This window comes from Schistocerca piceifrons, chromosome 2 (assembly GCF_021461385.2).
Source record: "Schistocerca piceifrons isolate TAMUIC-IGC-003096 chromosome 2, iqSchPice1.1, whole genome shotgun sequence".
Lineage (NCBI taxonomy): Eukaryota > Metazoa > Arthropoda > Insecta > Orthoptera > Acrididae > Schistocerca > Schistocerca piceifrons.
Window position 1 is genome coordinate 375,499,508 of NC_060139.1, and position 23,633 is coordinate 375,523,140.

At 42.9% G+C, this 23,633-nt stretch overlaps 1 long non-coding RNA gene across 1 annotated transcript in view; it reads right to left on the reverse strand.

Annotated features, from left to right (window-relative positions):
* The window catches only part of LOC124777927, a 73,197-nt gene extending 50,665 nt beyond the window's left edge, over window positions 1-22,532 (reverse strand). The window contains exon 1 of the long non-coding RNA XR_007015805.1: window positions 22,402-22,532. This is a non-coding gene — a long non-coding RNA (uncharacterized LOC124777927). The remainder of the gene's footprint in view (window positions 1-22,401) is intronic.
* Window positions 22,533-23,633: the final 1,101 nt, after the last annotated feature.

Consider the following 23,633-nt stretch of genomic DNA (forward strand, 5'->3'; position numbering starts at 1 on the left):
GACTGTCACCAGTGAATCATACACATATCTCCTAAAAATCATCTGCGGTCTGCAATCAAATCAAAGCGACGTGTATTGCTGTCTGCAGGTGTCCTTTTGCAACATGACAATGCAAGGTCTCACACTGCCCGTAAAACAGTTGCAACAATCACAGACCTGCATTTTGAGTGTCCACCATACTCACCAGACCTTGCCCCAAGTGATTTCCATATGTTTGGACCACTGAAAGATGCAATTGGAGGAAAGAAGTTACGTTATGATGAAAAGGTACGCCACGCGGTACATGAGTGGTTGCGCGGGCTACCAAAGGAATTTTTTTCTAAAGGAATTTATGCACTTTGCAAGCGCTGGAGGACTTGCACTGAGCGTGGGGGACATTAATTTGAAAAGTGATACAGCTTTGTACCACTTCTGTACAATAAATAATATTTAAAAAAAACATTTAAGGTTTTCATTTGACTCACCCTCGTATAAATTAAAAACATTGAGTACGAGAGAAAAACAAATCGGTGAACGTACAACTCGAAAACAGTGTAAGTGAATCAACAAACCACTAATGAAAAATAAAAAAAAATGTAGTTAAAGTGGCAACAAAGTACACATCTAGTCTCTCAAAAAACTAATTCAGGAAACCACGAAATGCGTAACAGCATTGAAAGAAGAAAATGCAAAGGAGAAAGTGAATCAGAATACGATAGGCAATGAAACTAGTAAGCAAAAATAGCTAAAGAAGAATGTCTGGAAGCCGTATGCGAGAAAAAAAATGGCTCTGAGCACTATGGGACTCAACTTCTGAGGTCATTAGTCCCCTAGAACTTAGAACTAGTTAAACCCAACTAACCTAAGGACATCACAAACATCCATGCCTGAGGCAGGATTCGAACCTGCGACCGTAGCGGTCTTGCGGTTCCAGACTGCAGCGCCTTTAACCGCACGGCCACACGGCCGGCTGTGAGAAAAAAAATTAATGAAAACTACAGAAGTGAAAACAGTGGGCGCAAATCAAATGTTATAATAGCTAACAAAGAAAATCACGGACGTTTCTTAGAAAGCTACAACAGGTTGCGAAAATGGCTTGAAATTATCAAGAGTTAGGGGTGTTGCACATTCTGTTTTAGTTACAGATTGTAGTGCTGTTTGTAGCGAGGGTTACATATTTAACTTAACTACAAGAATGATTAAAATAAAATAAAATCACCCATAGCTTAACACCAGTTAAAGAGAAAATACCAAACGTATGTAAAATATTCTAGGATACACCTACATGGCGGTGGTTGCCAAATGTGACCGCTCGATAACCATCAAGTCTGAAGGGACAAAACGTCCCATCTCCAGTGTTGGACGGCGAGAGGAGGAACTTTAGTGCGAATTATTCTCATTATCAGACGATGCGCCAACATTGCGGATCAAATCGCCAGGAGCGTCTCGTGGACTGAAGGCGACCTGTCCGTAGGATAGGGACTTTTAAGCTTGTCTCCACTTGGTGCATTTATAGAGGTGTCTACGGGCTTTTACTTCGACGTAAATAAGGTACAGTCTTTTCCCCACTGCTTTTTACCTCTTTCCTGTGTCTACGTTTCGCTACAGAAATCGAAGCAATTTGACAGATGTTCACAACCCTTACAGTCGGCCATAGTACACGACACGAATGGCGGGAAAGAGAGAGAGAGACTGTGTCCAATGAGATCTGAAACAAAACTTTGTAAGTTAAATATTTAACAAGGTGACTGGCGAAAACAGTGAAGAATTTCAGCGCTTTAGTGTACTTCACTGTGACACTCACGGTAAAACAACAACTAAACAGTCCGAAATAAATTCGAGGACTGCGAATATCTTGTCATCAGATGTATTAGGTGTAGATACCGTATAATAGCTGTTATTGCCGGCCCTTGTGGCCGAGCGGTTCTAGGCGCTTCAGTCTCGAACCGCGCGACCGCTACGACCGCAGGTTCGAATCCTGCCTCGGGCACGGATGTGTGTGATGTCCTTAGGTTGGTTAGGTTTAAGTAGCTCTAAGTTCTATGGGACTGATGACCACAGATGTTAAATCCCATAGTGCTCAGAGCCATTTGGATCATTTTTGAACTGTTACTGACATAGGAAAATTTGTGCCGGATCGGGATTCAACCTAAACAAATTTTCACGTCTCACCAACTTTTAGTATATCTATGCATAACAAAGATGGTACCAAGATATCCGTGAATTTATTTCGAACTGATTTCGGACGGTTTTCAATGATCATTGGTGTCTGTACATCTGGACATGCATGTGAACGAAATGGGTAATCACTACATAAGTGGCGTGACAAAACGTTGTGCTGGTGCACTGCGTCCGACGACTAATCACTGAGTCCTGCTGAGCGGTCGTTTGTTTGTTTTAGGTTTGAACTTAGGCAACGAACAGAATAAAGAAATTCATTACTGATAGGTACTTTCGGATTGTATATACTCTAACACCTAAAAGGTATCAAAGTATCTTACTAGAGACGAATTTATTTACAAGGAATGTCTTCATGGCAATGCAAGAGCACTGCATGTAGCAAACCACGTGGGTACCAGCCTGCTATTAAAAATATATACCGCTCGAAATGTACTCTACGTCTTTGGTTTCGTTATACACGCCGAGTTGCAGACAATAGGCAAATACGGCGCGTGTACCAACACCATTGCAAACATCTTGTTCCGCAGTATTGTAGTGAGGAAACACCATGTATACCCTGCTAAAACAGGCGTCCACAAAGCACCTGACCAACGCGCAGAGAGAGGAGGCAGAGTACGCAGTTCCCGAATTTCATTGCTCTCAAAAAAAGTTTGTTTACGACTCGGAACAAGCAAAAAACATTTGTTGGACAATAAAGCAAACATCGCGCTCAGCAAACACACGGAAGTACACAGAGAGTAGAGAGAGAGAAAGAATCCGAATGCAATTGCGCTCGCGCGTCCCCTCTCGTTGTGCCGGCGGGATAATGGAGCCGCGAGCCCGCTAATAAAGTGCCGCAGCATTTCATTACGAGAGGCCCACCAGGGCGCAGCACCAGCGGCCAGTGGCTGGCGGCCACCTCTGGCGATAAATTGCGACAAACCGCGCCGTCAGCTCAAGTGAGGCCGCAGACAATTGTTTCCCCCCAATCCGCCCGTTATGGGTAATGAATATTCAGGGATCGGCTGACAGTTTATTTTTCACGATTCCTCGCACAAAAAAATAATGCCCGTCGGAAACGAATGTGGAATTGGTTACGTGTACGTATATTCTCGGATGCCATCGCTATCAATTTATTACAACAAAACGCTGCTGCACCACTTCCTCTCCTGGCACAAAACAATGTTGTATCTTCTTTTTCGTTAACGTTTCCGCGAGCCGCTAGCAGCTAGTTTTGTTTGCGAATGGACGCTGAAGGACTTTGCTTTAGCCCCCTCTAACTTCAACGGGTCGTTTCCGAGCATTTAAGGAGCTACTCGTAACTGATTAAAATTTTGATTCGAGGAATGCTTTGAGGCACTTAAACTGTTTTGCGGGAGTCCATCGCAGTTGAGACGTTACATTTGACCTCTAGAGCGAGGGAAGCGTTCGGCGAATTTCCGTCCGAGCGAGATCACAATTATGTGCCTGGCAGAGGATTCACCGAACCACTTTCAAGCTACTTTTCTACCGTTCCACTTACGAGCAGCACGCAGGAAAAACAAACAGTTAAATCTTTCCGTGGAGTTCTACTTTATCTCATTTTATTATGCACATCAGTTCTCCCTATATAGGTGGGAGCCAAAAAAAAAAAAAATATTTTCATACTTCGAGGAGAAAGCTGGTGATTGAAATTTAGTGAGAGCGACCGTCCGCGACGAAAAACGCCATTGTTGTAATGACTCTCCATAACGAAAAGTGTGAAGTCACCCACGTAGTACCATACGGAGCCTGCTAAATTTCGGTTACACGATAAATTGTACAAACTGAAAGGATTGCAATGACGAATAACTTAAATTGAAACTATCACATAGATATTGTTGTGGACAAAGCAAATCAAAGACTGTGATTTACTGGCAGAACACATACAAAATGCAGACACTGTTTACATTACGCTTGTCTGCCTTCCGTCCGGAGTATTGCTGTGGCGGTGGAACCCACATCGATAGGACTGACGAAGCACATCGAAAAAGTTTAAAGATAAGCAAGTCGTTATGTATTATCGCGGAATAAGGGAGAGAGTTTCACGGATACGATACACGAATTGGGGTGGCAGTCATGAAAACAAAGGCACTTTTCGCTGCGGCAAGACTTTTTCATGAAATTTCAATCACCAACTTTCTTCTCAGAGTGTGACAATATTTTGTTGGCGCCCATCTGCATTGGGGAGGAGAGATCATTATAATAGAATAAGAGAATCAGACCTCGCACGGAAAGATATAAGTGTTCGCTTTTCCTGCGCCGTGTTCGAGAGTGGAACAGTAGAGAAATACCTTGAAATGGTTCAGTGAACCCTCTGTCAAGGACTTAATTGTAAATTGCAGAGTAATGACGTATATGTAGATACAGACTGCCACCCCAAACCGTGTATCACATCCATGACACTCTCTCCCCTATCTCGCGATAATACGAGATGCCCTTCTTTGAACTTTTTACATTGTCCTGCGACAATCCTATCTGATTCGGATCCCACACTGCACAGCAATACTCCACAAGAGGGCGGACAAGCGTAGTGTAGGCAGTCTAGTAGACCTGTTGCATTTTCTAAGTGTTCTGCCAATAAATCGCAGCCTTCTGTTTTACTTTCCACACAACTGTTACTATTTCATCAATACAATTTAAGTTATTCGTAACTGTAATCCCTAAGTATTTAGTTGAATTTACAGCCTTTAGATTTGTGTGATTTATTGTGTAATCAAAATTTGACAGATTCTTTCTAACAGAGGTTGAAAATACAGCTTACGTTGTAAATTTCTTTATTTTCACACAACCGGTTTCGGACTGTTGTAAGCCGATCTTCAGGTGTCGTAACTGTGCTGTGGTCCCCGAGCGCCGCGTGAACCAAGCGCGGTGTGCTACCTATGTGCGCAGAACAGGGATTCTTTTTAGTACTCGGGTGGATGACTTAACACTTTTCATTATTTAGTCAATTGGCTGTGATAAGCATTTCACCTTATATAGTGTTGGCTTTGAGAAGATTCCCAGTGATTTTTAGAGTTTTCTTTCAGGAGTTTCTGGGCTGACGTAGACTGTTATTTTCCAGAACTTCAGGTGTAACATTTCTAGTTTTTGAGGCCAAAATTAAATCTGTATGTTTGCATAAGCACCACAGAAAACTAATAAGAATTTTGGAAAGGGAGTTAAAGTTCAGAGGGAAGTTTGTCGATGACATTGTAATTCTATTAGAAACAACAAAGAATTTGAAGTGGATGGCAAAAGATTACGGGATGAATATAAAAATGTAAAACAAGGGTAATGGAATTGCTGTCGAATTAAATCAAATGATGCAAATAGAACTAGATTAGGAAACGAGACATTAAAAGTAGTAGAAGTATTTCGATCTTTGGCAGCAAAATAGCTGATGATGGCCCAAGTAGAAAGGATGTTATATTGAAACTGGCAACAGCAAGGAAAGAATTTCTGGGGGAAAAAAGAAAATCAGCTGACATAGAACAGAGATTTAATGTTAACGTATCGTTTCTGAAAGTATTTTTTGGAGTGTAGTCTTGTCCGAAAGTGAAACGTTGAGGAAGAATAGTACAGATAAGAAGAAAACAGAAGCTTTCGAAATGTGGTGCTGCTGAAGACTGTGGAAGAGTAGATGGGTAGATCGAATAACTAATGAGTACATATTGAGTGGAATTAGGGTAAACATATTTTTATCCCCAAATTTGACTAAAAGATGGGGTCGGTTGACAGACACACCTTGAGACATCAAGGGATCTTCAGTTCGCTAATGAAGGGAAGTGGCAGGGTTAAAATTGTAGAGATGATGAGGCATGTACAGTATAGTCTAACGTCGGTGGCTGCTTCAAACCAGTCCTAGGAGTGAATATAACAACAACAGCATGGTCCCGGCGGAGGTTCGAGTCCTCCCTCGGGCATGGGTGTGTGTGTTTGTCCTTAGGATAATTTAGGTTAAGTAGTGTGTAATAAAGAGAAGAAAAAGAAATTGGATTGGGCATATATTAAGAAAGAATGACGGACTGATAAAAACAGTTTTAGAAGGTTATGTAGAAGGGAAAAGGAAGCGAGGAAGGAAGAGATTCCAGATACTGGATGACATGATGGACGGTACAACATACAGCAGCCTTAAGAAGGAAGCAATGGATCGCAGAAAATGGAGAGGCAAAGGACCTGCTAATATAGCAGATAACTGATGATGATGAGTGTGTAAGCTTAAGAACTGATGACCTTAGCAGTTACGTCCCATAACATTTCACACACGTTTCAACAACAGCAGGATATAAATAATTGCAGCGAGAAGTCCGTTTGGGAGGCGGTAAAGGGCATAGCGTGTAATTATTGGAAGCGAGGGTAATGCTTGGTTTTAATCCAAAATCCAATGAGCCATTAACCATTGTGTGAACTGGATAAAAAACCAGTGACTCAATAATTTTATGGAATCGCTGTGGATTCGATTACTGTAGGAGTCAATCGCGGAATTTTTTGAATCCCAGCTACTATTCCATCGTGTGTGGTGTGAAGTCTGAAGCAATGGGAAACTCCACACGTGGCAAAAAACATGAAGGGTGTTTAAAACCAGATGCCAAAATTTTGACGTTAGGCATGGTTGGTCCAAATGAGAAAAGAAAGTCCGATAAGTACATGGTTGGAAACAAATATATAGATTTGCCCTATCCTGGTTGGCAGTCACCAAAATTCAGCAGAAATGGTTCAAATGGCTCTGAGCACAATGGAACTTAACATCTGAGGTCATCAATCCCCTAGATCTTAGAACTACTTAAACCTAACTAACCTGAGGACATCACACACATTTATGCTCGACGCAGGATTCGAACCCGCGACCGTAGCGGCCGCGCGGTTCCAGACTGTAGCGCCTAGAACCGCTCGGCCTCCCCGGCCGGATTTCGCCAGTCAACGTGTTAAATGTTTAACTTACAAAGTTTGTTTCAGATCTCATTGGACACAGTCTCTCTCTCTCTCTCTTTCCCGCCGTTCGTGTCGTGTACTATTGTCGACTGTATGCGTTGTGAAAATCTGCGAAGCTGCTTCTATTTATGTAATGAAATGTAGACACAGAAAAGCGGTACAAAGCAATGAGGAAAAGACTGTACCTTATTTACGTGTAAGTTTGGGAGTTGTATCACGAGTACAGCTGTGAGTTGTAAGAGGCAGAGAGGAGGGTGGGAGAGAGACAGAGAGAGAAGGATAAAAGACAGAGGGGCGGTGGGGACAAAGAAAGAAAGAAACGTGAGAGGTAAAGCAGATACGAGAGAGAGAAAGAAAGAGAGAGAGAGAGAGAGACAGAGAGAGACCGATTATAACCCGTAGACACCTCTCTAAATGCCCCAAGTGGAGAAAACCTTAAAAGTCCCTAACCGACGGACAGGTCGCCGTTAACAAAGTGACGTTCCTCCACTCCACGAGACGCTCCTGGGAGCTTTTGCGATTTCCAGACTGAAGAGACTAGAACCGCTCTGCCACACTATCCGGCAAAATTCAGCAGATCGTACTGACAATATTACCGAGAAGAAAGTGTCGTTGTGCGCATAATATCCCGAATCAGGGAAATAGCGTTTACAGTGATCAACATGCGATTTACCTATGACTGCTAATCATCGCTCGTATCGGGTGGGGCAACAGGTAATGTGAGATCCATCACCATTTCCACGACATGAAAACAATCACATTAAGTTTCCTACTCCTTCCATCCAAGGAAACTAATGAGATACACAGTTTTTAATACTGTGAGTAATCCCATGCCCAGTAGATAACTAATATTTATAAGTGAGTCTGCTCCTCTATTAGTAGATCTAGGGCAGGACCAGAGCAAATGTGGCTGAAACGTAGGTTTTATCCACTTAATGACAGATATTTTACGCAAGCTGCGACTTGTAAGTTTAAAACCTTTATGTTAATAGACCAAAAATATTTATAACTTTAATTTGCGATAGCAGTTTTCTAACGGTATGCGATAGAGCTGCCTCCCCACCCCCGCCTCAAAAGAAGCCTGAACTCAGTATCGGAAAAGTGGGAACGCTGACACTTCAGTTATGTGGAAATGCGGGCAAGAAGTCGTACAGGAAGCATGGGACTACCTTATTAGTTGGAACAGAACAGTACTGCACAAATGCTCAACAGGTCACGTGGTAGAACTTCGTCAACTGGTGACTGAATGACTTTAATATTATGCATTAATATAACCCATCATCAGATATCTATGAAACAGAGGATAAATAGTCACGTAATAAGAAAACACAGCACTGTACACATGAAGTGAAGTTATATGTTATATTCATAAGTGTCAGACGCAGACTGACGGTTCCACAATGGTAACAGCAACACGAAACAAAATTCTGCTTTTAGGCGGCGATAGTGTACACTTAGTGGCGCTACACAACAAAAAGAACGGCATTCCATGCTTGAGATTGACAGAGAAATAAATATCCTCCATATATGATCTAAAGGGCGGGAACTGGGTGTTCTGGAAGAGACTGATATGTATATGCATCGATCATGTAACACGCTTACAATACTGAATGAACAGTTGCAATCTAATTGCCAACGGTTTTTTAATATTGTTAACGACTTGATGACTACGTAACTTTTAGTACATCACAGCCCCTATCCAGCTACTTATGTTTTCTTCTTGTTCAAATATATTTTAAGTTTGACTGATTCTGCATATTCAATGATTTCATGTTCTTTCGGGTGTCTGGTGTACAACTACATTTTAGATATTTTTATATATTACGTTCGCTAACCTCTATACGGTACATGTATTAGGGCACCAGAAGAGATGTAATCATTAAAATGTACTTTTTAAGTGTTCATGCCCCACTTTTTTATAATGCCATATGTAAATGATTATTCTATACGTATCTGTACACTTAAAAATCATTTTACTTATATAAAATAAAATCATCTCCGGTTTCATGTCTGCTACATTGGTGCTCATAAGCCAACAGTAATTTTATATTTATTTTCTTGTGTTGCAGTCTGGATCATTAGTCATAACTTCCGTCATAGTGGAACGCCGACATAGTAAATGCCTCTACAGTGTTTTTAAAAAAAATATGATTTAGTTTGCTCTTGTAAAATAACCTCAACATCTTTATGTCTCCTGTATTGGCGCTTTTAAGCTGGCGCGTGTATATTTTATACTGTTGTTGTATTTTTCTGGTTATATGACTTGACGTGTTTTAAAAATTATAATACATAAGGATTCGTTTGTCACTTGAGGCTGTGGAAAGCCACTATGTGTACACTACCGGCGCCTACCGGTAGAATTTTGTTTCGCTTTGCTGTTATCACTGTGGAACCGTCAGTCTGCCTCTGATAGTTACGTATGTAACATATAAGTTCATTTCATCTGTACAACTTGATAGGCCTGTGTGATATTCCTGGCTGTGGCCACCATATATTATTTTGCTAGAAGCTCGCCTCGACGCAGCTTGATACAAGTGAAGTGGAGTGAGGTACAAGCGACAGATGGTACAGTATATACCATTCCCGTGGGAGAGTCCGCCAATTGTACTGAACTTGCTTCTGACTGGTTTGCACATTCGTCTAAACGCCTAAATTCTCTTATTAATTATTGATATATTTTTCATTATATTTAACTCAGTTTTCAGGATGACTATCTCTTGTGGTTACCTTACGAGTCTATCGTTTTTGTTTATTAAATTTCACTACTTTTGAGAAACATAAGAAAAACGATATTGCAACTGAAATGCTTTGGACACCTTCTGGTCGCTATGGTGCACCTGGGAGACGAAGTACTTCGGCTGCACTGGTCAGACTGTTTCGGTCGTTGTAGAGGGATGGACGTGTAACTATGTTTCGGTCCAGAATGGTAGAGCACTTGCCCGCGAAAGGCAAAGGTCCCGAGTTCGAGTCTCGGTCCGGCACACAGTTTTAATCTGACAGGAAGTTTCATGTTTCGGTCGTTCAGGAGGAACGGTCATGTTGTATTCCATATCGGAAGTGGATAGAAAAGTTAACGTACAATTAAGTAAGTTATGTAGAGTGTTGTGAAAGACGGTGTAGAAAGTGTGATTATTTAAATGTAATGAAACAGGATACAGTAATGAGAAGTGTCGCCTATTATCATTGCCAGTACTACAGATCTTGCCCTCTGTACATACGGAGGCTAATCTGGGCAAGTGGCATCCCATAAAAAGCACAATCACAGGTTCCAGATGACGGCATAGCAGCCTCCGTCGACCGACGAGCTGTCTTCTGCGCTGGGGACACAACTTTAGAAGACGACAGATTGGTGGAAAGAATAGTTAGGGACTCTTATTCAATATCTCCAGCTTCCAGATCTGACTTCCAAAGGACACGCGTGATTTATACCTGGTATATGTCTTTTACTCCTAACTTCTGCTACGCGCCATGTCACTGCTGTTGCTCTTATGACATGATCATGTAGCCTCTGTTTCACATATACGTGATGTGGCTTATCCTGCAAACGCCTAGTTGAAGTCGTTTTAGTATGTGACCTGTTCAGTATTTGTGCAGTAATGTTAAACTTCAGTTATGGTCGAACCGGTTGCCAGAGGTTACATGAGCGTTAGTGGAGATCAAACGATTATTGGATGATAGCAGTGACAAACGTTTGCATGGTAGGAATGCATTCGTTTATTTCTGTAACACAGAAGTTTCCTTCTGAACTCTTATGCTCCAACGGAGATGACATTTTATGAAAACAATAAATAACATGTGATGGGAAAAAAGTGGTTGTTAGTGTGGGCTGGATTGTGTTTCATGCTTCCTTTGTAACCACTGTTCTGTTACTGGCAGGTGCCGCACATGAACAAACGGAGAGACGTCGTTAAAAAACAATGGCTGTTGGGCACAGCTGAAACAACGTGTTTTTCTTCGTGGGCCCGCACTATCACACGTGTTTACATTACAGAGCTAAACTGTGGTCTGAAGCAGCCGGCGGGGACTGGCCTGTCCGCGCTGTGCAGGGCCGGGCGCGACAAAGCGCTTTGAAGTGCGCCGGCAGTCCACTGCGCTACCACAAAGCTCATCCCCAGCCTCTGCCTGCCCTGTGTCAGAGACCTCGAGGCTGGCCCGCGAAAACTTCAAACGTGAAAAGCCGCGCTGCTACCTGCAGGGGGCTCTACTTGCGCTGAGCGTCGTCACGGCACTGAGGATAAGCCCTTAGCTTCTCAGGCGGGTCAGTCCAGTGGTGCATGCTGACTACTAACACTCAGTAATGGAAAAAAATGACAATACCAAAAATTAATTAATGTAGAGTAATGAATATTGGGGAATAAATCTGTCTAGGTAACATGAAGGAAACTTTACCTAGACATAAATGGGTACAGGAAGGGGTTCAAGGCTAGGACAAATGCACTTCGAAGGGATGCCGGGGGAATACTGACAGACCCCAGTGCTATATTAAGTAAATGGAGAGCGTATTTTGAGCATCTATTAAATGTACACCAGGAAGCAGGAAATGAGCAGGCGTACGAAATACATACAGCAGAACCCCAGATACCTGAGGCGACGTTAAAGGAAGTAAGAGATGCAATCAACAAATTTAAAAACCGTAAAGCACCAGGATCAGATGGCATAACTGCAGAATTAGTTAAAAATGGGGGACAGAAATTGGTGGAAGTAGTTCACAAAGTGATAACTAAGGTATGGAACTCAGGGATGATACCTGAAGAGTGGCAGGAGTCGATTCTGATCCCAATTTTTAAGAAGGGCGACAAAATGGATTGTAGTAATTATAGAGGGATATCGTTATTACCAGCATGTTCCAAAATTTTCTTGAATATTCTGCTAAGCAGGCTTACACCATATGCAGATGAAATTGTGGGGGATTACCAAGCTGGCTTTCGGAGGAACAGATAAACTGTGGACCAAATATTCACCCTTCGTCAAATATTGGAAAAGAAATGGGAATACAATAAACCAGTTCATAATCTTTCCATAGATTTTACAAAAGCAAATGATTCATTATTGCAATCAAAATTATACAGAATTATTTTGGAACTTGGAATACCAAAGAAGTATGTTAGACTTATAGAAGCGAGTTTGAGAAACACAAAAGGTAGAGTATGGGTGGGGAAATTGGAGTTAGAAGAATTTGTAATAAAGAACGGACTTAAGCAGGGAGATGCCCTATCTCCGCTACTTTTTAATTTAGTCCTAGAATCTATTGTACGAATGGCAGCAGATAATTCAGAGGGTGTGGAGTTAAATGTAAATATTACGGTATGCAGATGATCTAAATATCATTAGCGATAGGAAAGAATCTGTAACAGCAAATGCGAATGCGTTAATCAAGGCTGGTGAAGATGTAGGTCTAAGGATAAGTGAAGACAAAACTAAATACCTGGTTACTACCAGAATGCCAACGGCAGTAGATCAGGAAATGTTAAGAGTTGGAGACATGCAGTTTGAAAAAGTGAAAACATTTAAGTATCTAACCGTGGACATCACTTCGAGAAATGATATTGAATCCGAACTGAAGAAGGGATTAAGGGCGGGAAATGCGTGCTACTTCTCACTGAATAGATTACTTTCATCACGGATAGTGTCTAGGAATTTAAAGATTAGAATATACAAAACTGTTATGCCACCAGTTATGCTGTATGGGTGTGAGACTTGGTCTCTCACTGAGCAAAATGAAAAGCCGTTTCGAGTATTTGAAAACAAAATTTTGAGGAAAATTTTCGGAGCAAAAAGGGATGACATTAGCAGAGAGTGGCGAATACTGCATAACGAAGAGGTTCACGAACTCTATTCAAGCCCTTACATAATCAGTATTATTAAATCACGTAGGCTGCGATGCGCGGGTCACGTAGCTCGAAAGGATGAGGGCAGGGCAGCGCACAGAGTACTGGTAGGACTCTTAGACGGAAAACATCCTGTGGGGAGACCGAGGCGTAGATGGGAGGACAATGTGAAGGCTGATTTGAGGAGCCTAGGTATTGAAGGTGAATGGAAGGAAATAGCCCAAGACAGGGACAGATGGCGAACATACGTTGCTGCGGTAATGACCTCTCGAGTCCGGTGTGACCAGTGAGTGAGTGAACATGAAGATCACAGCTTAATGTAAGAGCGAGATAAGTCACTGCAAATGTGAAGTGCTGGTTCATTAATAACCGGTGTAACCGCCATAACGATGAACGCAAGCATGCAAATCCGCATGCTTTGTGATGTACAGCTGTCGCATGTCAGGTTGCGGGCTGGAGGCCGACCGGAGTGGCCGAGCGGTTCTAGGCGCTTCAGTCTGGAACCGCGTGACCGCTACGGTCGCAGGTTCGAATCCTGCCTCGGGCATGGATGTGTGTGATGTCCTTAGGTTAGTTAGGTTTAAGTAATTCTAAGTTCTAGGCGACTGATGACCTCAGAAGTTAAGTCGCATAGTGCTCAGAGCCATTTGAACCATTTTTTTTGTAACGTTTCGCTGTGTCACTGTGGTGCCAATTGCTGTTGAAAGTACTGCTGCAGATACAGTACGATGCGCCAGAGCCACACACCGAATACGATGGTCTTCCCTCTCGGTTGTACCAAGTTGCCGTCCGGAGCCCAGTCTTCTTGTGACCGTACATTATCGTGACCACCACTGATGGCAATCATGTACGAGAGCGGCTACATTCCTGCCACGTCTTTCTGTAGTATCACAGAAGGAACATCTAGCTTATCGTAGCCCTATTACACGACATTATTCAAACTCAGTACGGTGTTGATAAAGGCGTCATTGTCGCCTTAAAGGGATTCTTGACTGACGTCAACTTACCACATCCATTGTCAAAAGTAACCAACGCTCACGAACGTTACAGCGTTTATTTAAAGCAAACCTACCTTACACCCTCACAGTGACGCTACTAGTGCAACACGTTTGCCACTGGGCGAACTTGGAATAGGCATAATCTTTCAGACGTAGGAACACGCCTACCAACTTTCGTTTATGTCGCACAACTCGATCTTGGTGTTGGTATTTTTTCCGCTAGTGTGTTTTCATAGTTGCCCCTACAATAGATGACCCTTTCGCCAAGTTTCTCGCAACACGGATAATTAGGTTATCGCATTGCTGTATAAATTGTTTCTAGCTGAACGTCAAACGCATTCCACGGCATTTCATTACGTCACATTAAGAAAGAATTGGGTCTTGCCGACAAGTAGAGGTATGAAGTGGAACCACTTTAGATGATATCAGCATGCTGCTGGATGACATGTTAGGTGCTCCAACATCAACCCAAAGAAAGGAGGTTTTTGGAAGACCATATTGTCGATGGACTGAACAGTTTTTATAGTAGTGGAACGGAAAGCTAGCCAATAGTTCTTGAGCTAGATCTACATCGATTGCGTATTTGGGAAAAGCATAGTTAAAATCACTGTCTGGCCATCCAAAGTGATCTTTCCCGAGTTTAGTAGCAAAGAGTCTTGGGTAGTAAACCGGCTCAATATGATGCGGTTTTCTGCTTCTGGACGAAAGTAATGAAACTCCTTGCGCTACAAAAGAACTATTTGTCGAGGTTGATCAATGCACGACTGCTGTTCGACCTTCAACTCTATATGTAGCTTGCTATAAAATTGGTGAAAATCGATCAAATCAGTGTCGGCAAACGAGCTGCATACTTCAGGCATAATATCCTTGCTATCTACCGGAAGATAAAAATGGCGGATATCCTTCGTAGACTCACGGAAAATTAATCGTCGAAATGTCTTGAGCAGTAGAAGGAAGTGTGTTGGATTACATGGAACTTAACTTTAAAAGATACCTAATTGTTCATATTTGGTATAAATTTTTGTAGCATCGCCGTCATGTCATCAAAGCTCGTACCTGATACCGCAATCTCTGCCACTTACATTTACGACGGGACTTCAAAAACAAATTTACGCTTTATTATGGCAGGACAAGTAACGTTAATAAATGCTCCATTACACTTCAAAGAGACACAGATACGTGAGACTATTTTTCAACTTTGTCATGGAGCCGCTGTAAAGAACGATGGGAACGGTATACAAATGATTCAACCTCTCGGTCATAGAAATCCGTTCATTAGTGTCGGAGCTTTTTGAGAACCGATGTCGCTGTGTGAGCGTACCCATCACTGGAAAATCTCTTATTCCTCCACCCCCCCCCCCCCTCCAGATGTTACTTCAGCTTGGAGACAAGGTAGAAATCACATGGGGCAAGATCTGGACTATGTGGCGTGTCAAGACACCAAAAACTGTGCAGTTTTGGTCGAATATTGGGCACCATTTCATTACACCCGGAAGCGTTATAGCATTTGGTCCGTGTGCCTACACTGCCAGAACGTTAAGGTGAATCTGTATAAATTCAAACTTTTTACCTCCAAGAATCGTAGTGTCTTACATGGCTTTGTGGTGTATTTCCAGTAGCCGCGCCATTTCGTTGCCACGCCGCGATGCACCTGTTATCTGTACCGCAGCAGAACTGTGTCTGCAGGACACGCGTACCATGTAACCTTGCAACCCTACATCTGGCGGAAAGACTAATGTACACTGTGTTGATGATTAAAATTACCGTACCATGAATTCGGCGTGCAACAATCGCCAAATTTGCATTTCGATTTGCAAGTGACGACCACAACGGAGGTATGAGGAACACCAAAATTTTGATTATACAAGGTGGTCACAAATAGTCTGAAAAGCTTGTAAGGGTGTTAAAGGATTGGTTGTGCTGAGAAATAACTGTTAAAAAGTACAATACGTTGCACTGTTTCCACTTTAATTTGCAATGAAGTGAGCCAGTCACATCTTTGCATGCGAAAATTCAAGCAGCCTGCCAGAAACGATGTTGCCGAACGTGTTCTTCATTTGGTTCCCTTAGACTAAAGAAGAGACTGATACTTTCTCTTTTTATTTCAGTTTCAGCTAACCAAACCAAAACACGTTTGGCAACACCGCCTTTGGTAAGCTGCTTGTATTTGCGCGCACAACGACCTGATTGGCTAATTCAGTGTTAGTTAAATCGTAAACGGTGCAACGTGTCGAATTTTTTTCTCATCGATTACTTCTCAGCACAACCTACCCTGCAACGCCCTCACCTCACAAGCTTTCCAGAATTTCGCGGCGAATTAGTCACTGAAAAATAGCATTTGAATGTTTTTGTTTGTAAAAAAAGCTGTGTAATCCCTCACGTGAGAAGCAGAGAAGTCCCAGCACATGTCAGAATTTGACAGTAATAGTATGGTGGCCTATCGAGTCAGAGGTTTGTCTCTCTACAACACTGCTGCTTGTATTGGTCTGCATCTCACAGCTGTTACTCACACATCGAATCAGTGGGTTAACGAGACCCGTACTAACGCTATGCGGGATTTCAGCAGCCTCAAGCGACTACAGTGGTACAGACTAACCAACTAGTACCCTACAACCGCTGTGACGTCAGCGAAGAGTTTATTTTCAAAGGAAGACAGCACGTTCTCATAGTCATGTAACCGATTATTAGTGAAACAAGTGAATAAAATAGAGATTTAGAGCGACTGTACGGAGAAAGAGTTGGCAGTTTATGTATGACTTAATTTATTTGCTTTTGGGTACCATTCACATGTTTTCCTGATAATCTATTCTATAATTTCAGATTTAATGTTCCAGTTTTTTATATTGTTATCCGTACTGAAAACAGAAATGTTGCTTGTTTCAACATTTGTTAACTATTCTGAAAATCATCTCTTTATTACAGTTTTCGAAAACGGAGGTGAAGCGATTGGAGGCGACAGAGATTATCTACTCTAATGACATACTGACTGTTGGTTTCTGTCTCGGGTTCTTCGTCAGACACTTGTTCGACGATTTTTTTTTTTTTACGTTTAGCCAACTTGAGAGACTGGCACTGTCGAAGCTTCACCTGCCATTGCTAGAGACAGAAAGTCCGCCACCGGCAATTCGGGGTGAAGCAATGACCGCCATTCACTCTGAAGAAACGTCAGAAAAATCGTCAAACAATCGTCGGCCGAAGAATGTGAGACACAAGCCAATAGGCAATACGGCAGCAAGTGACCACGAAAACCTCAATAGTTTTGTATTATCTACTCTACTCTTTTTGTCAGAGATTGCTGAAGGTATCGATACTTATCTTTCGATTCTTTTATGAGTACTATAATTTTCTTACGATACTGCTTTTGAGTAAAGTAGCGATAACTTTGGTTCCATGTCGGGTACCTAATTGTACGAGGCACACTGAAAATTAATGCCTCCGAATTTTTTATATGAAAACTCTTGAAGATTTATAAATAAAACAAGCTTTATTAAGAATCTACATCTTTGTTCTTCATGTCAACATGTTTATTTCTCAACTTAGACACCCTGGCGACGAACACATTTCCTACATCGAGAGACCAGTTTGTTGATACTGTCGCTGTAAAACGTTTGACTTTGTTGACGGAGCCACATCCTCATCACTGTTTGCAAGGCTTCATCACTATCAAAGTGAAGTCCTGGAAGGTGTTCATTAAATTTTGGACCCGATGAAAATCGGATGGGATCAAGTTCGGACTGTACAGAGGATGACGAATGATGGCGAACCCAAGGCGTCGGATTACTGCAGATGTCGCAGAATTCGTGTGTGGTCTGCCATTGTCTTGCTGAAGGAGAGGGTGCTATATGTGTGGACGAATTAGTGTTTTCAGTTTTTTTAGAGTTTCTCACGCACCGGTTTAGTTACGTTACACAGCGCCATGTTACACGCTAGAGTTCGCGTCCCTCTAGCGGCAGAGGGTTGCAACTTGCATCATTGAATTGGGAAAGTAGGCCGAATAAATACATAACATGTGATATCTCAACCGATGTTGAAAACAGAATTTAAAAATCGGAAGCATTACTTTTGAGCACGCCCTCGTTATTCGTAAAGGAATAAACCTGTAAGTATCAAGGAAACTCTTTGACTTATTGAACGCTCTCTAAAGGCATCCAAACGTCATTGTTGAGCGTGGCGAGTTTCTGTCGTCATAGCGTGGAATACACACGTTGATGATTCTTTCAGGAGATGGAGAACAATATCTAGCATTTCAGGTACGTCGAAAGTGCGTCTGAACGTTGATCAATGAAATGGAAGAACGCCAGCTACACCACATGACGGCATCTCTCCTTTCTGACGGAATCGGCTTTGTCGGCTTTCAGTTGAAGCCCATACTTGATAGATTTTAACCACAGGGTGGTCCATTGTTAGTGACCGGGCCAAATATCTCACGAAATAAGCATCAAACGAAAAAACTACAAAGAACGAAACTCGTCTAGCTGGAAGGGGGAAACCAGATGGCGCTATGGTTGGCTCGCTAGATGGCGCTGCCGTAGGTCAAACGGATATCAACTGCATTTTTTAAAATAGGAAGCACCATTTTTATTACACATTCGTGAAGTACGTAAAGAAATATGAATGTTTTAGTTGGACCACTTTTTTCGCTTTGTGATAGATGGCGCTGTAATAGTCACAAACATATAAGTACGTGGTATCACGTAACATTCTGCCAGTTCGGACGGTATTTGCTTCGTCATACATTACCCGTGTTAAAATGGACCGTTTACCAATTGCGGAAAAGGTCGATATCGTGTTGATGTATGGATCTTGTGATAAAATGCCCAACGGGCGTGTGCTATGTTTGCTGCTTGGTATCCTGGACTATATCATCCAAGTGTCCGGACCGTTCGCCGGATAGTTACGTTATTTAAGGAAACAGGAAGTGTTCAGCCAACTGTGAAACGTCAACCACGACCTACAACAAATGATGAAGCCCAAGTAGGCGTTTTAGCTGTCGTCGCTGCTAATCCGCACACCAGTAGCAGACAAACTGCGCGAGAATCGGGAATCTCAAAAACGTCGGTGTTGAGAATGCTACATCAACATCGATTGCACCCGTACCATATTTCCGTGCACCAGAAATTGCATGACGACGACTTTGAACGTCGTGTACAGTTCAGCCACAGGGCAAAAGAGAAATTGCGGAACGATGACAGATTTTTTGCACGCGTTCTATTTAGCGACGAAGCGTCATTCACCAACAGCGGTAACATAAACCGGCATATATGCACTATTGGGCAACGGAAAATCCACGATGGCTGCGACAAGTGGAACATCAGCGACCTTGGCGGGTTAATGTGTGGTGCGGCATTATGCGAGGAAGGATAATTGGCCCCCATTTTCTCGATGGCAATCTAAATGGTGCAATGTATGCTGATTTCCTACGTAATGTTCTACCGATGTTACTACAGGATGTTTCACTGCATGACAGAATGGCGATGTACTTCCAACATGATGGATGTCCGGCACATAGCTCGCGTGCGGTTGAAACGGTATTGAATAGCATATTTCATGACAGGTGGATTGGTCGTCGAAGCACCACCATGGCCCGCACGTTCACCGGATCTGTCGTCACCGGATTTCTTTCTGTGGGAAAGTTGAAGGATATTTGCTATCGTGATCCACCGACAACTCCTGACAACATGCGTCAGCGCATTGTCAACGCATGTGCGAACATTACGGAAGGCGAACTACTCGCTGTTGAGAGGAATGTCGTTACACGTATTGCCAAATGCATTGAGGTTGACGGAGATAATTTTGAGTATTTATTGCATTAATGTGGTATTTACAGGTAACAGCATACGTTCTCACAAATGATAAGTTAACAAAGGTAGGCTACATGTATCACATTGGACCAACCGAAATAAAATGTTCAAACGTACCTACGTTCTGTATTTTAATTTAAAAAACCTACTTGTTACCAACGTCTCGTCTAAAATTGTGAGCCGTATGTTTGTGACTATTACAGCGCCATCTATCACAAAGCGAAAACGTGGTCCAACTAAGACATCCATATTTCTTTACATACTACACGAATATGTAATAAAAAAATGGGGGTTCCTATTTTAAACAACGCAGTTGAAATCCGTTTGACCTATGGCAGCGCCATCTAGCGGGCCAACCATAGCGCCATCTGGTTTCCTTCTTCAAGCTAGACAAGTTTCGTTCTTGGTAGTTTTTTCTTTTGACGCTTATTTCATGAGGTATTTGGCCCGGTCACGATCAATGGACCATCCTGTATATACATGTCATCTGTAAGGACGTGCGAACTAAGGTATCTCGAAAACCCGTTGTTAGTTGTACTATTTGTTGTAATAAAATGATTGGAAACGTCGTATTGGTGGTTAAAGAATTATAGTAAGTGCGTATTATGAACGTATGTCGATTCAAGGCAACAGAAGATTGAGGATTCATCAAAAATTCAATGTTCTTGATAAATTTTTTTTATAATTATACGTCAGTTAGTAAGATATTTACGATTAATGCTGATATGCAGTATATGGTCCTAAGTCATTCGCGATAATTGTAGCGTAATAAGTAGAGACGCAGAGTTGTAAGGTAATGGATGATATGTTGTTGGTTTGCGTCTCACTGGATCCAAATGTTTTTTTAGTCGCCTTTCCGTTTTCTAATAGGTACTAATACTTTCTTATTAGTTTAATAGAAGCATATTCTATAATATTCGATGTTACGTAAATATAAGTACGCTCAGTCTGAGGAGTGAGATTGTTCGATTGGCGTTAATTGCAAGACAGTTTGCACTACCTACGGTAATGTATTTCACATGTACTAAAGCTTCAACTAATGAATAGGAACAGTGATCAAATAAGAACGCGCTTAGGCTCTCGCTAAAGAGCGAGACCGATGAAATAGCTTTTATCTTATGTGGCGAACTGTTATAAATTTGTAACATAGTATTTGTAATGGAACTTCTATAAGTGGATGTCCTTATTAGCAGGACTTGTTACTTTCCCTTTTGCCACATAACATGTTATTGGCTACTGAAGTTTTTATTTATGTATACTACAGACAGAACGACTAGCATATGGACAATGCGGGAAATGTGCAATTTAATAGGGATAATGTAGGAATTGTAAGCCAGTCCATTTCGTAAACAGTGTGGTTTGCGAGCTAGTTACGGCCGACAACTGCCGCTGGAGCGCGCTGCATTTCATATACAGTGTTGAAGCACACGTACTGTTTGCATAATTTCTGAGCGTTGAACTCGGCGAACACGGCAAGTTCAACAACAGCGTTCGAAATCAAGGCCCGCATGCCGACGGCTTAAGGTTGCCCAGGCCTTATTTAACCGGATCAGGCAAAGTCCAGGCCTGTGCAAATTGTCCTCTTGTGTAAGCTGATAGAACGTCGTACACTTTTAAGATAGTCGAACATATGGCGTGGCAGTCCACAATCACCTTGACCTTTTTGCCGCATGGTGTAACCAGTGGCTCCTGAAAATCAATCCTTCCAAGACCCAGGCAATCATCGTAGGTCATACCAATGGCTCCTTCCGGCTCCTGGATTTCTCCCTTACCGTCTGTGCACGTCGTGACCGCCTCTCCCCCACCCTCACCTACCTTGGCCTCACCTTTGACCGTCACCTCACCTGGATCCCTCGTCTCTACTCCATCCAATCCAAAGCCCACAACCGCCTCCGACTCCTCAGACTCCTCTCTGGCCGGACATGGGGTTGCACCTCTCTACCATTCTCCACACCTACAAATCCTTAATCCGTCCCATCCTCTGTTATGCCAGTCCCGCCTGGATATCCGCCCCCCCCCCCCTCAAATTCCTCAAGCACCATGCACTCCGCCTCACCTTCTGTATACGCCTCCCGTCCCCCACGTGGATCCTCTACGAGACATCATTCATTTCCCCCATCTGCTCCTATTCCTCTAACATATCCGCATCTTCTACACAAAATGACTCTTGTGCATTTTGTGTTAGTATCTTGCAAAACCAGTAATATTAAGTCTTCACGTGACACATGTCACATAGAGGGCGTTCCAAGCCCTGTCACATCGAGGTCTGCTGAACAGGTGCATGTAAACAGCGGCCTCAGTTTATGTGATCGCTCTAAGCTTTTTGATACCAGTGCCTACCAATTTTAATTGTATACTACAGGTATGTTCCTACCAACTGTTATGTTCATACGCAGGTGTATTTGTGATTTTCTGTTTTATACTCTCCGATCGTTATGTGAAATTTTTAACTTCTAGCACTGAGGATGGTCACTAAGCGACCGAAAATCGATTTTGCGGTTAATAAAACAAAAGAATACGACCAATGCTGTTTCTCCTTCCAATTATATCCATTATCTGGTCGTGGTGCACAGAACACTCCAATCAGTAAGTCATTTTCGGTAGGTGACTGTGGAACGTATCGCGAAAGTGGCTACGGTGTCTACGAGAGGGTGCAGTGTGATTAGTGGATGAGGAGCGTGCAGAGAGAGCGTGCAGACTGACCGCACGGCCCGTGGTGGCTGAGGCGGGTGCCGTCGCGCAGGCTGCAGGCGGCGGCGCGCAGGTCGCACTCGGTGGGGTAGGTGCGGCCGTCGGTGCCGCAGACGGGGCCGGCCTCGTGGGGGCGCGGGCACAGCTCGGGGCAGCGGCAGGCGGCGCGCCCGCCCACCGTCACGCACTCCGCGCCCCACGGGCACTGCTGGCGCTCGCACGGCTCTGCAACACGCACACGGCGCGCGTCACTCTACACTCTGCTCTCCAGCTGACTTACGGGCGACCAAGTATCCAGTGAGCAGAAATCCTCTGAAACTTAATGGATCAATTAGGGTGAAATAAATAAAAATACGAGGGGCGTTCAATAAGTAATGCAACACATTTTTTTTCGGCCAATTTGGGTTGAAAAAATGCAGTATTTTTTGTGGGACATCGTGGAATGTTTCCACTTCAGCCCTATGAAATACCGACAGGCGTCTACATCTACATCTACATCCCTACTCCGCAAGCCACCTCACGGTGTATGGCGGAGGCTACTTTGAGTGCATCTATCGGTTGTCCCTTTTATTCCAGTCTCGTATTGTTCGTGGAAAGAAAGATTGTCGGTATGCCTCTGTCTGGGCTCTAATCTCTCTGATTTTATCCTCATGGTCTCTTCGTGAGACATACGTAGCAGGGAGGCATATACTGTTTGACTCCTCGGTGAAGGTATGTTCTCGAAACTTCAACAAAAGCCCGTACCGAGCTACTGAGCTTCTCTCTTGCAGAGTCTTCCAGTGGAGTTTATCTATCATTTCCGCACCGCTTTCGCGATTACTAAATGATCCTGTAACGAAGCGCGCTGCTCTCCGTTGGATCTTCTCTATCTCTTCTATCAACCCTAGCTGGTACGGATCCCACACTGCTGAGCAGTATATAAGCAGTGGGCGAACAAGTGTACTGTAACCTACCTCCTTTGTTTTCTGACTGCGTTTCCCTAGGATTCTTCCAGTGAATCTCAGTCTGCCATCTGCTTTATCGGCGATTAATTTTATATGGTCATTCAACTTAAATCACTCCTAATGCCTACTCCCAGATAATTCATGGAATTAACTGCTTCCAGTTGCTGACCTGCTATATTGTAGCTAAATGATAAAGGATCTTTCTTTCTGTTTTTTCGCAGCATATTACACTTGCCTACATTGAGATTCAATTGCCATTTCCTGCACCATTCGTCAATTCGTTGCAGATCCTCCTGCATT